The 9,652-nt window shown below is 42.5% G+C and overlaps 1 protein-coding gene across 2 annotated transcripts in view; it reads left to right on the top strand.

Annotated features, from left to right (window-relative positions):
* Positions 1–1,144: 1,144 nt before the first annotated feature.
* Positions 1,145–9,652, top strand: part of tmem63c (transmembrane protein 63C) — a 25,858-nt gene continuing 17,350 nt past the window's right edge. For both annotated transcript variants that reach the window (XM_086127252.1, XM_086127253.1), the window contains exon 1: positions 1,145–1,217. The gene's annotated coding sequence lies outside the window, so the exon portion shown is untranslated. The remainder of the gene's footprint in view (positions 1,218–9,652) is intronic.

The following is a 9,652-nucleotide window of genomic DNA, read 5'->3' as shown; positions in this document are numbered from 1 at the left end:
TAGCACTGCAACATCTCTGAAGAGCTATAATAACGTTCACGATAAGAACAATGATTTTCTAAATCGAGGCATGCTGTTCTAGTTCGTGTTTGTTTTTGTTATTACGTCATGGCTGCAACGGGGTAATAAAAATATTCGAAACATTTCTGAGTATGATACAGTGCAACCCCAGTACCAACAAGGGGACTACGTAATATTGCTCATATGTAGACTGCAGTCGGATTTTGCAGGTGTGCCTAATATTTCATGCAATAATTACATGGTAGAATGTCTTTTGTTTCAGTAGTTCAGTTGAAACAGTGAAAATCACAGATTCACTACTGGAGGTGCCGAGGACTAAGCAGAGCCTCAGAGGGGATCAAGCCTTTTCGGTTGTTGGTCCTCCACTGAATGACCTTCCGCTAAAATGTTCAGCAAGCCCTCTCTCTCTCTCTCTCTCTCTCTCTCTCTCTCTCTCTCTCTCTCTCTCTCTCTCCCTCCCCCCCCCCCCCCTCTCTCTCTCTCCCCCTGTCCATTTTTAAAACTCGTTTTTAAGACACATCTTTATTCTTTGGCTTTTTCAAGCCAATATGAGACTGTCACAATTTTATTGTTTTATGGTGTCATTAACTTGCGTTTTAACTGACTGTTTTCACTTTCTTTTGTCGTTGTATTGTTATTTTATGTTACAGTACAGTAGATGGAAAGTGCTTTGTGACAACTGCACTTGTTGTAGGTTACATTGTTCGAAAAGCCACGGGAACACACTTGAAGCAATGCTCGCAAAACGTCGGCTAAAACAAAAAACACAACGTGTTTCGTTCATTGTTGCAAGTTATCAAAGGTTCTCACTGGGCATTGCATATAATTGATAGTGAAAACAAAATAGTTTTGTAATTAAATACAAGAGGCTTTACTTTTTTGCTTTTACCTAAGGAGACAAATCACTAAGGCGCTTCTACTTAAGCAAAGTTTCTGTATCTGTAGGCCTATTTCTGCCACTCTTTTTGCATGGGATCTGTTCTATACTTAAATGGCCAACCAACATATTGTACATCATGTGTCGCAATTGTACACGTGTTCGTTCGTTGACACTCCCTTAGAGCTGCGCGCTGGCAGGTGTTGAACTTTTAGACGGTCCCTGGGAAGGTGGGAGTTTCTTGGCTGGAGAAGACAAAAACACTACGGCGGCTTCTCCTTCTGTTCAATCACGCCAGCCGACCAGCGAGCGTTTTGAGGTGAGTCGGGCGCATTTGGACATTATCCGTCCGCTCTCTGACTAAAACGCGCATCGGTGGGATTCATTTACGCCGTTGATGTCGCAGCCGTTTTACAAGTTGCAGTAGGAGGGTGGCTGGTGGCTAGACACTTGTGAGCACCGCAGCAGGCGATGAGTCGCCTGCATAAATCGGAGACGATCGCGTTCAAAAGACTTTTGATTGCGCAACATTACAGTGTTTTTAGTGGGCGTATGGCGAGGGGGAAGAGGTCTCTGGCAACGTGCTACACCCAAAACACAAGACAACGCAGCTTCTGTTTCTTTTTTTTCCCCACTACAATATGCCATCTCCTCATTCCACTTCGTGTGCTTTCCATTCACTCCTTATCTGGCAGGTTCCTCTTGGTAGATAAGGAGCCTATTCTGATTTAGTCTGTGTCTTTTATCTCAGTGTTTGCAGTCACGAAGATGCACAAAGGCATAATTTGTTTAGTAGCTTGACCTGTTGAATCCAAGCTAATTACATTGCATTTCATGTCAACACTCAGCCCACATCGGTATGCTTATCAAGACGTGCATAGGGTCGCTGTGCATGTAATAATACACACAGTGAACAATTTATTTGTTGATGTTTAAGCCAAGAATCATTTACAATTTGTTTGGCTGTTGTTGACTCGGGCGTGTGTGAAACCAAAATGCAGCACACCAGGCCACAGTAACAGCTGGCAATGGTTTATATCCAGTCACTAAGGAGTGAGTACGAACGCAGTTCAATTTAAAGTCCAGATAAATAGTCTCTGTAAATTTGGGCGGAGTTGGGAGCCTAGCACAAATCATGCTCCCCAACCCTCAGAAATCAGAATGGGCAAACTCCCTGTGATGTTGGAGCAAAACACCATACAGAACAGCCATGGGGACAAGCAAACAGTAATAAGGCAGAACTTGTGGTTGTGGACAAAAAGCCACGGTGATTCCTGGGAGGAACACAAGACAAGAAGCGCAAGTTCAGATCAATCCACAGAAAAGAGCTGAGCATGGGAGAGTAGAGAAGAACCTGGTGATGAGTAAATGGGCAGAAGAGGCTTGATTGGTGATTAGGAAAACCTCTGTGTCACTGGAAGCAAAGTGACTTGAGGTGGGCGTGGCTGACTTGCAGACTGGAGCGATAACAGCAGGGACCAATGGTGCCAAAGTGTGACTGTTGCTGTTTTTATTGCCTCTATCCACTCGGGAAACAATATCTATTTCAGGGATGGGGAAACTTAAATGCTGGTGGGGGCCACACTTTTGTAACCCAACAACAAATACAGATCTGACAAGTCTTTATTGTAGCCCCAGTATTGATGTTGATACTGTTAATATTGAGTGAAAGTCACTGTGGTGTTAGTGGTTTTGACGCTGAATTTCAAAGTGGGAATTTCAATATGGGGAAGAATGTCTAAAATGTTAGGATAAAATGTCAATTAAGCTATGTAGTGATAAGCAACTATATGGAAACATCCATCCATCCATTTTCTAAGGGTCACGGGCAGTGCTGGAGCCTATCCCAGCTGTCTGGGGGCAGTGGGCGGGCTATACCCTGAACTGGTTGGCAGCCAATCGCAGGGCACACATAGACGAATAACCATTTGCGCTCACAATCACTCCTCGGAACGATATGGAATGCCCTTTCAACCTACCATGCATGTTGTTGGAACGTGGGAGCAAACCGCAGTATCCGGAGAAAATCCATGCAGGCATGCGCTGAATATACAAACTTCACACAGGAAGGCCCAACCGAACCCTGCACTTCTGCACCGTAAGGCCGACATGCTAAAGAGTTGACCCCTGTGCCGCCTGGAAACATACAGTAAATCTTAAATGCGGTCGTTTTAGACTAGTGATTATTCTTATTGTAGCGATCAAGATACTTGATCACCAATAAAACATTGATTAGCATCCTGTTGTTTGAGCAAACCCGTTTCATATTTTTTGTTCAAAAGCCCTGTTTGTTTTCTTCAATGGATTGCTTTAATATTTCATCCAAGAATGCATGCAGCGAAGACTTTCAATTGACTGCTGGTCATTTTCAGGCACCATCTAAACGTGAATATTTCAAGAGGCAAACCTGTGAGATTCAAGTAAAAAAAAAAAAAAAAAGCCTCGTGGTTGTCAGATGAATACCGGAACAGCTGTAAGGCAGTCAGCAAGGATCTACAGTACGTGGTTAGTGGTAGGCTGGCTGGCTGTGTTTTCATTTTCTGTGTGTTTGAGTGCTTGTTATCGTTCAGCACCATGAGTAGGTGAACAGTTCCACTTGCACAGAAAGATCAGAAAGATGGGGGAAGTGGATGAGCAATGCCAAAGTCCGTAGTAGGGGCCGACTAGGGGGAAAGGTAATGATCAGTCAGTCAATAAAATATGCCGTTTTTCATGTCCGTGTAGTACTGAGCCGGATAATGCTGCCTGGAGGAGCTGTGTCATAGTACAGCTTGGCGTAAACGAATTTCGTCTGAGTCAAAGAGCTCCTGTGCCAGTTGCAGCAAAGTAGTGCACTTCATTTTGCGTCAATTCCACACGATCGACTGACTTCTTCGCAATTACCGTTTTTTCACTCTTGTGCCATTGCTAATCCAAGGTGTTTTGATTTTATTTATCTATCTATCTATGTATTTGAAATTCAACAGTTCAGTCTGAATTGACCACATGCACAGTGCTGAATGTCTTCGGTCTGTCTAGCAACTTAAATGTAAAATTTGAATTTACTGCTTCTTGTGTCCGATTTTGATGTGAATTTGCATTGAATTGAGTGTTCGCAAAGCAGTGTGATGCAATAACTCTTGTGCAGTTATGACGGACAGTAGCATGTACCCATTTTTTGTGGTTTTGATTCCACCGAGCGCAGATAAATACAATACCACGCAAGACGTTGACCAGACCTACAGTATGTGGGTCTGCACATAAAGAATGGCAGTTATGTTCTTAACACAATATTGGCCTTTTGCTTTTCTTTTCTTAACTGTGTGGTGATTTAGTTTACGTGTTCTCCACACAAAAATAAACCTCATTACTACGGTTAAGATTTAGTGTGAAATTCGTCATGTACAATCTGAGGTCCATCCTTCCACTTTTACTTGCCACTTATCCTGTTCAGGGTCACAAGACGAGAGCTTATCGCGGCTGACTTTTGGTGAAAGATGAGAATCTGGACTGATGGCCAGTAAATCGCAGCGCTAATATGCGAGGAACAACCATTCAGTCACACTGTCACTGAGTGAGGACATGAACCCACACAGCTTGCATGGAAGTCAGGCAAATTAATTGCCATCAATGAGCGATCTTTGCTCACATGTGAAATATGAACGGTGTTCGTCTTTGTTTCGCATATAAGGCAAGTACTGTATATGGTATGACAAGAATTACGCTGATGAAACTGCTGGTTAGATGTTTACAGGAAAATGTCGTTCATGAAATGGTTTGAATAGCTCAAATTGGCTGCTTCGGTGCATTAGTCATCAGCACTCAACAGCATATGATTCAATTAGGGAAGCCTTTATTCATGTTGGTCATTTTCCCATCTCAGCGAATAGAGTAGAAAATACTTTTGACCCAGACAGCTGAATAATAAGAAGCTAAATAAATATGACACGGCATGTTATGGTGTGTGGAGTTTGCACGTTTTCCCCGTGCCTGCGTGGGTTTTCTCCGGGTACTCCAGTTTCCTCCCACATTCCAAAAACATGCGTGGCAGCTTAATGGAACACTCTAAATGGTCCCTTGGTGTGAGTGTGAGTGCGAATGGTTGTTCGTTTATGTGTGCCCTGAGATTGGCTGGCAAACATTTCAGGGTGTCCCCCGCCTACTGCCCTAAAACAACTGGGATAGGCTCCAGCACCCCCTGTGGCCCTTGTGAGATTACGCAGATCAGAAAATGGATGGATGGATATTATTTCAACTCAATATTTAAGTTGCCTCCAGAAATAAAAAACAAACAAACAAACAAAAAAGGAATAAGAATCATTTTGAGTTTGAGCAAAGCTATGGTGTGTTGTATTGTATTTTGGCTCTGAATAGAAGAGAGATCTCAAAGGTGTTGGCTGTTGTAATCAGCAGTGTTTGCACTTTTTGGCGCTAACAATAATGACTCCTGTTTCGTCGGGCACATTTTGGATGTGCTCCTGGAGGCTCTGTGTAAAGTAATCTATGGCAAACACAGTACCGATTGGCGAGATTTTAGATTGTGTTGTTACAATTTCAATCCACGCTGGACTCAAGTTGTACCAAGATGCCAGATGGGTTCTAATGAGGGTTGTCCACACTGCAGCAGAGCAGACACACTGAACTCCCCCGGGGCCTTACTGAGCATGTGCAGCCAGACAGGAAGCAGGTGTTTGGTTTGTTGTGCATGGCTCGAGTGAGTAGTTATTGCTCATCGCCATGCTGAGGCCCGTTCGCCCGTCAAAAAGGAAGGCTATGCGATGATGTATTATTGTCTGCTTGTTGTTGTTCAACTCCATCTCACAGATCTACACAACGTACATCTATATTGACCTAATCTGAGAGCTGTGTGATGAACTGTCAGAGATTTTCACTCGGACAGTTAACAAAGGCTCGGCGCAGGCTATTCTAACATGAACATGCTGTGTCGATTTAAAGACCGTATACCTTCAACCATCACAACACAAGCCTGTGCACTGAACAAAGATTTGGGGAAATTTAATTTATCTGGATTCAGATGAATTTATTTGGTGCATCTACTTGACGAAATAAAATTAGAAAAATAATTGGAAAAAATTTAGAAAAATAATTGAATGTACTTTCTAATTTTTTAAAAATTACTTTATTAAAAAAAATCATTACTTTAATAAAAATTAAAAAGTACTTTCTAATTTTTTAAAAATTAGAAAGTACATTCAGCAGACGGACCCCCCGTGTGTGTGCCCAATCAATATAATTCTTTATTTGTACATATTTCTTTGTTGTATATTCAAGCTTTGGTACAGCTAACAATGTTCTGTGGAACCGTTAAATGTGTCATTTTAGCAATACGGTAAGATAATCAAAGTCATTAAGTGGTCACTGAGTATAGCACGGATTTCCGTCAACGGCGGTCAAACAAAGGTCGGGGGAAAATAGAAGCGTATGTGGTCGTAAATGGATGGATGATTGGATGAAACATAAGCATTGTCATTGTGATTCTGAGGCATTGTACTCACTAGGTTGTGTACTGTATGGGGGTTTCCTTGCCAATTTTGTGAGTTTGCACCTTTTCCCCTAATATCACACTCACTCTTAGCCAGTTGGTGTCGAGGGCTCCACTCCCTCACAAAGCCAAGAAACAAGTAGAGTTGACAGGACCACTATACGATAAAGTCAGGCAGACACTAAGTACTCCCAAAGCAGTACTAAAAGTTTATGAGTTTAGATTTACACAATAATTTTGTCTCTGAATCTCTTCCCTGAATGAAGGGCCATCTGCTAGATCCTGTGCACCTGTTGTAATGTTGCCCTAATCCCATTTTCAAAGATAATAACACTCTTTTTTTTTTTTTATGACAATAGCTATTATGTATGATGTACTCTCTTTCTCTTTTTTTTTTTTTTTTTTGCCATATTTTTGTAATTTGCGGTCGAGTAGAACTGCACCCACACCCATATCATACTTTGGACTCATCTTGTCTCTGATATCTAAAAGGTAACCAAAATATTTGTTACAGCTCTCAAAATGGCGCTGTGCAGTTAAACACAGCTCCAAACACAGCCACTATAAGAAGCATTCTTTCAAAACTGCCCATTAATTTTTGTCAAAGCACCCTCCCCCAAGTTTTGAATCGCAATAAGTACTTTTGTCCATCTTCATCTCAGAAAAAGCAAGTAAACAACTAACATGTAAAATACCTCCTGCTCTGTTGCGCGCTGGCGTTAAATAAAGGTTACAGGCAGGGTTGTCACAGAGGGAACAACAGCTCTGAAGCTCTCTAATTTCATGCTACTTGCAAGTTGACCCCACGGGTAGTCTGCTCCCTCCCTCTGAGTGACTGGCACTTGATTAGGTGCACAGGTTTGAGAGTGTACGCAGGCTTTTGTTTATTGTTCATTTCTCTGCCAAAACAAGCTCATCTCTCTTTCAGGCAGGTGATAAATCTTTTTGACAACAGGATGGGAGAGCTTGTCTATCTGTCTAACGACTTCCTGGTTGGTGCTTGGTTCGAAACATGTTTTAAATTGGATAACTGGATAATTTGTTGTTTGGATGTCACTTTTAATTCACAAATGCTGAAAAAAATAAATACTTTGGTATACAAACTCATTCAGAATTCTAATTTTACGTCGACGTCCCACTTCCAACTATGAGCAAAGTTTGAGTGATTATCAATCCAGTCATGATGTCATCAAACTTGACAGTTTGATGAGACTCTCATGAGGTCTAATACAAGCGATGGATGGATTGATAGGTGAGCTTATTTCAATATGTAAGAGGGGCAGAATATTACCCCCCTCCCGGTATGATGGAGTGCTTGTGTGTGCCACTGCGATTTTTGCACTATAAAACCACTGTACCAACTGACGTGTAGTCCATTATTTAAATCAGGACAAAATTGTACACGATATAAATTTCACTTGCACATTTTCTCAAAATACATCCATCCATCCATCCATTTATCCATTTTCTGATCCGCTTATCCTCACAAGGGTCGCGGGGGGTGCTGGAGCCTATCCCAGCTGTCTTTGGGCAGGAGGCGGGGGACACCCCTGACCTGGTTGCCAGCCAATCGCAGGGCACACGGAGACAAACCATCCACACTCACAGTTAGGGAAAATTTAGAGTGTTCAGTCAGCCTGCCATGCATGTTTTTGGAATGTGGGAGGAAACCGGAGTACCCGGAGAAAACCCACGCCAGCCCGGGGAGAACATGCAAACTCCACACAGGAAAGTCGGAGCCGGAATCGAACCCTGCACCTCTGCACTGTGAGGCAAACATGTTGACCAGTTATTTCCTTGACCACCCTTTCCTCTACATTCCTGACTTAATCTTTCGACAAAAAAACTTCGCTGAGAATTCTTTATAAAGTCATGCAATGTTAACTACACAAAGAGTTACATCAAAACGATCAAATAAAACCCGAAACAATTCTAGCGGGAATAAGCTAGATGATCTTAGCATAGTACTTTTCTGATTTGTAAAAGCATGCAGAATTTGTGGCTTCTTCGTATAAATGCACCGCAATAACCCATTACCTTTTTGCATTGTCATTATGAGCTTTTTTGCTGAAATACCGAGTTGCTTCTATGAGAGACTTTGTGTTTTCAGTGGTTGTTAATGACTTGAAAGCCACGGTGCTCAGAGATAATGTTTGCGGTGGCCACCAGCGCTGCTTTACTGGAAATATAAGCAGGGAGAGTAAAGCATCGTTGCAGGGTGTCACCGAGTTGCAGTTTCATTCGTTTTGTCTGCCACCTAGGAGATGGCATCCTCAGTTAGACACACACACACACACACGCACATACACACATACTGCTATTTTTGGGCAGGAATCCAATTAGCAGAGCAGTTGCCTTTTCCAGCTTTTTGTTTTGCAACTGTTATGTTGTCAGATACAGATTTAGTTCAGCACCTGGGATGTGCACAACACAGACTTCCCTGACACCGCCTGTGTGAGGAACAACATCTGCTGCCTCGGCTTCGGAAACCAGTTTTAGCGAAACGCAGGAGGGACAGGATTAGACAAACTTCTGAGTTCAAAAGGATATAGAGGGAATGGATATGACCGGGTGAGAGCGAGCATGTTGGACTGTTTAGCTTTTGAAGCCTGTGATCTCCACAGCGTGAAAAATGCTGAGTCACTCTGTGGCCAAATGCGCGATTCCACACCGTAGTCGGCATCCTGCTCTTTTCTGGACGTGGAGTTTGCATCTTTCGACGACTGCTTGTCGAAAGATGAAAAACCTATCAGCCCATGACGGCTTGTTCATGCTTTTCACTTTGTTTCAGCTCTCGATAAATTCCACACTTTTCCGTTTGTTCATTTTGAGTCAGTTTGGGAATGGTGTTTCTTTGTCTGTTTTTTGACATTGTGTTAACTTCACTCATCGGGTTACTGTTAAATTCACATTCAATGATTGTGCAAAGGGGAAATAAGATTCCTGTGTGTGTGTGTCACTGTGTAGACACTTCCTGAATGTATTGTCAAGACTCATATTTCCACGTAAATGTGATGACTGGACTCCATATTGATGCAATGCATTGTTGGTTCTGCAGTATTTTCATCGAAAGTGTCAACAAACTGAACAACTCTGACTGCGTTGATCTGTTTCTTGTGTGTGGCCATTTCTGTGTGTTGCCTGTGGATTATTTCTGCTTCATGTCGGTGGTCATGGTGCTGTGAATGATCATATCCTTTGCATGCTCTGCACAGGAAAGTGCACAAAAAGGCAGGACTCAGCTGTTCAAACATGCAGTTGAGTAAACAGAC

The sequence above is a fragment of the Hippocampus guttulatus genome, chromosome 13, assembly GCF_054856545.1.
Source record: "Hippocampus guttulatus isolate MCC_2025c chromosome 13, RoL_Hgut_1.0, whole genome shotgun sequence".
Taxonomy (NCBI): Eukaryota; Metazoa; Chordata; class Actinopteri; order Syngnathiformes; family Syngnathidae; genus Hippocampus; species Hippocampus guttulatus.
This window is presented reverse-complemented; position numbering and strand designations above follow the sequence as displayed.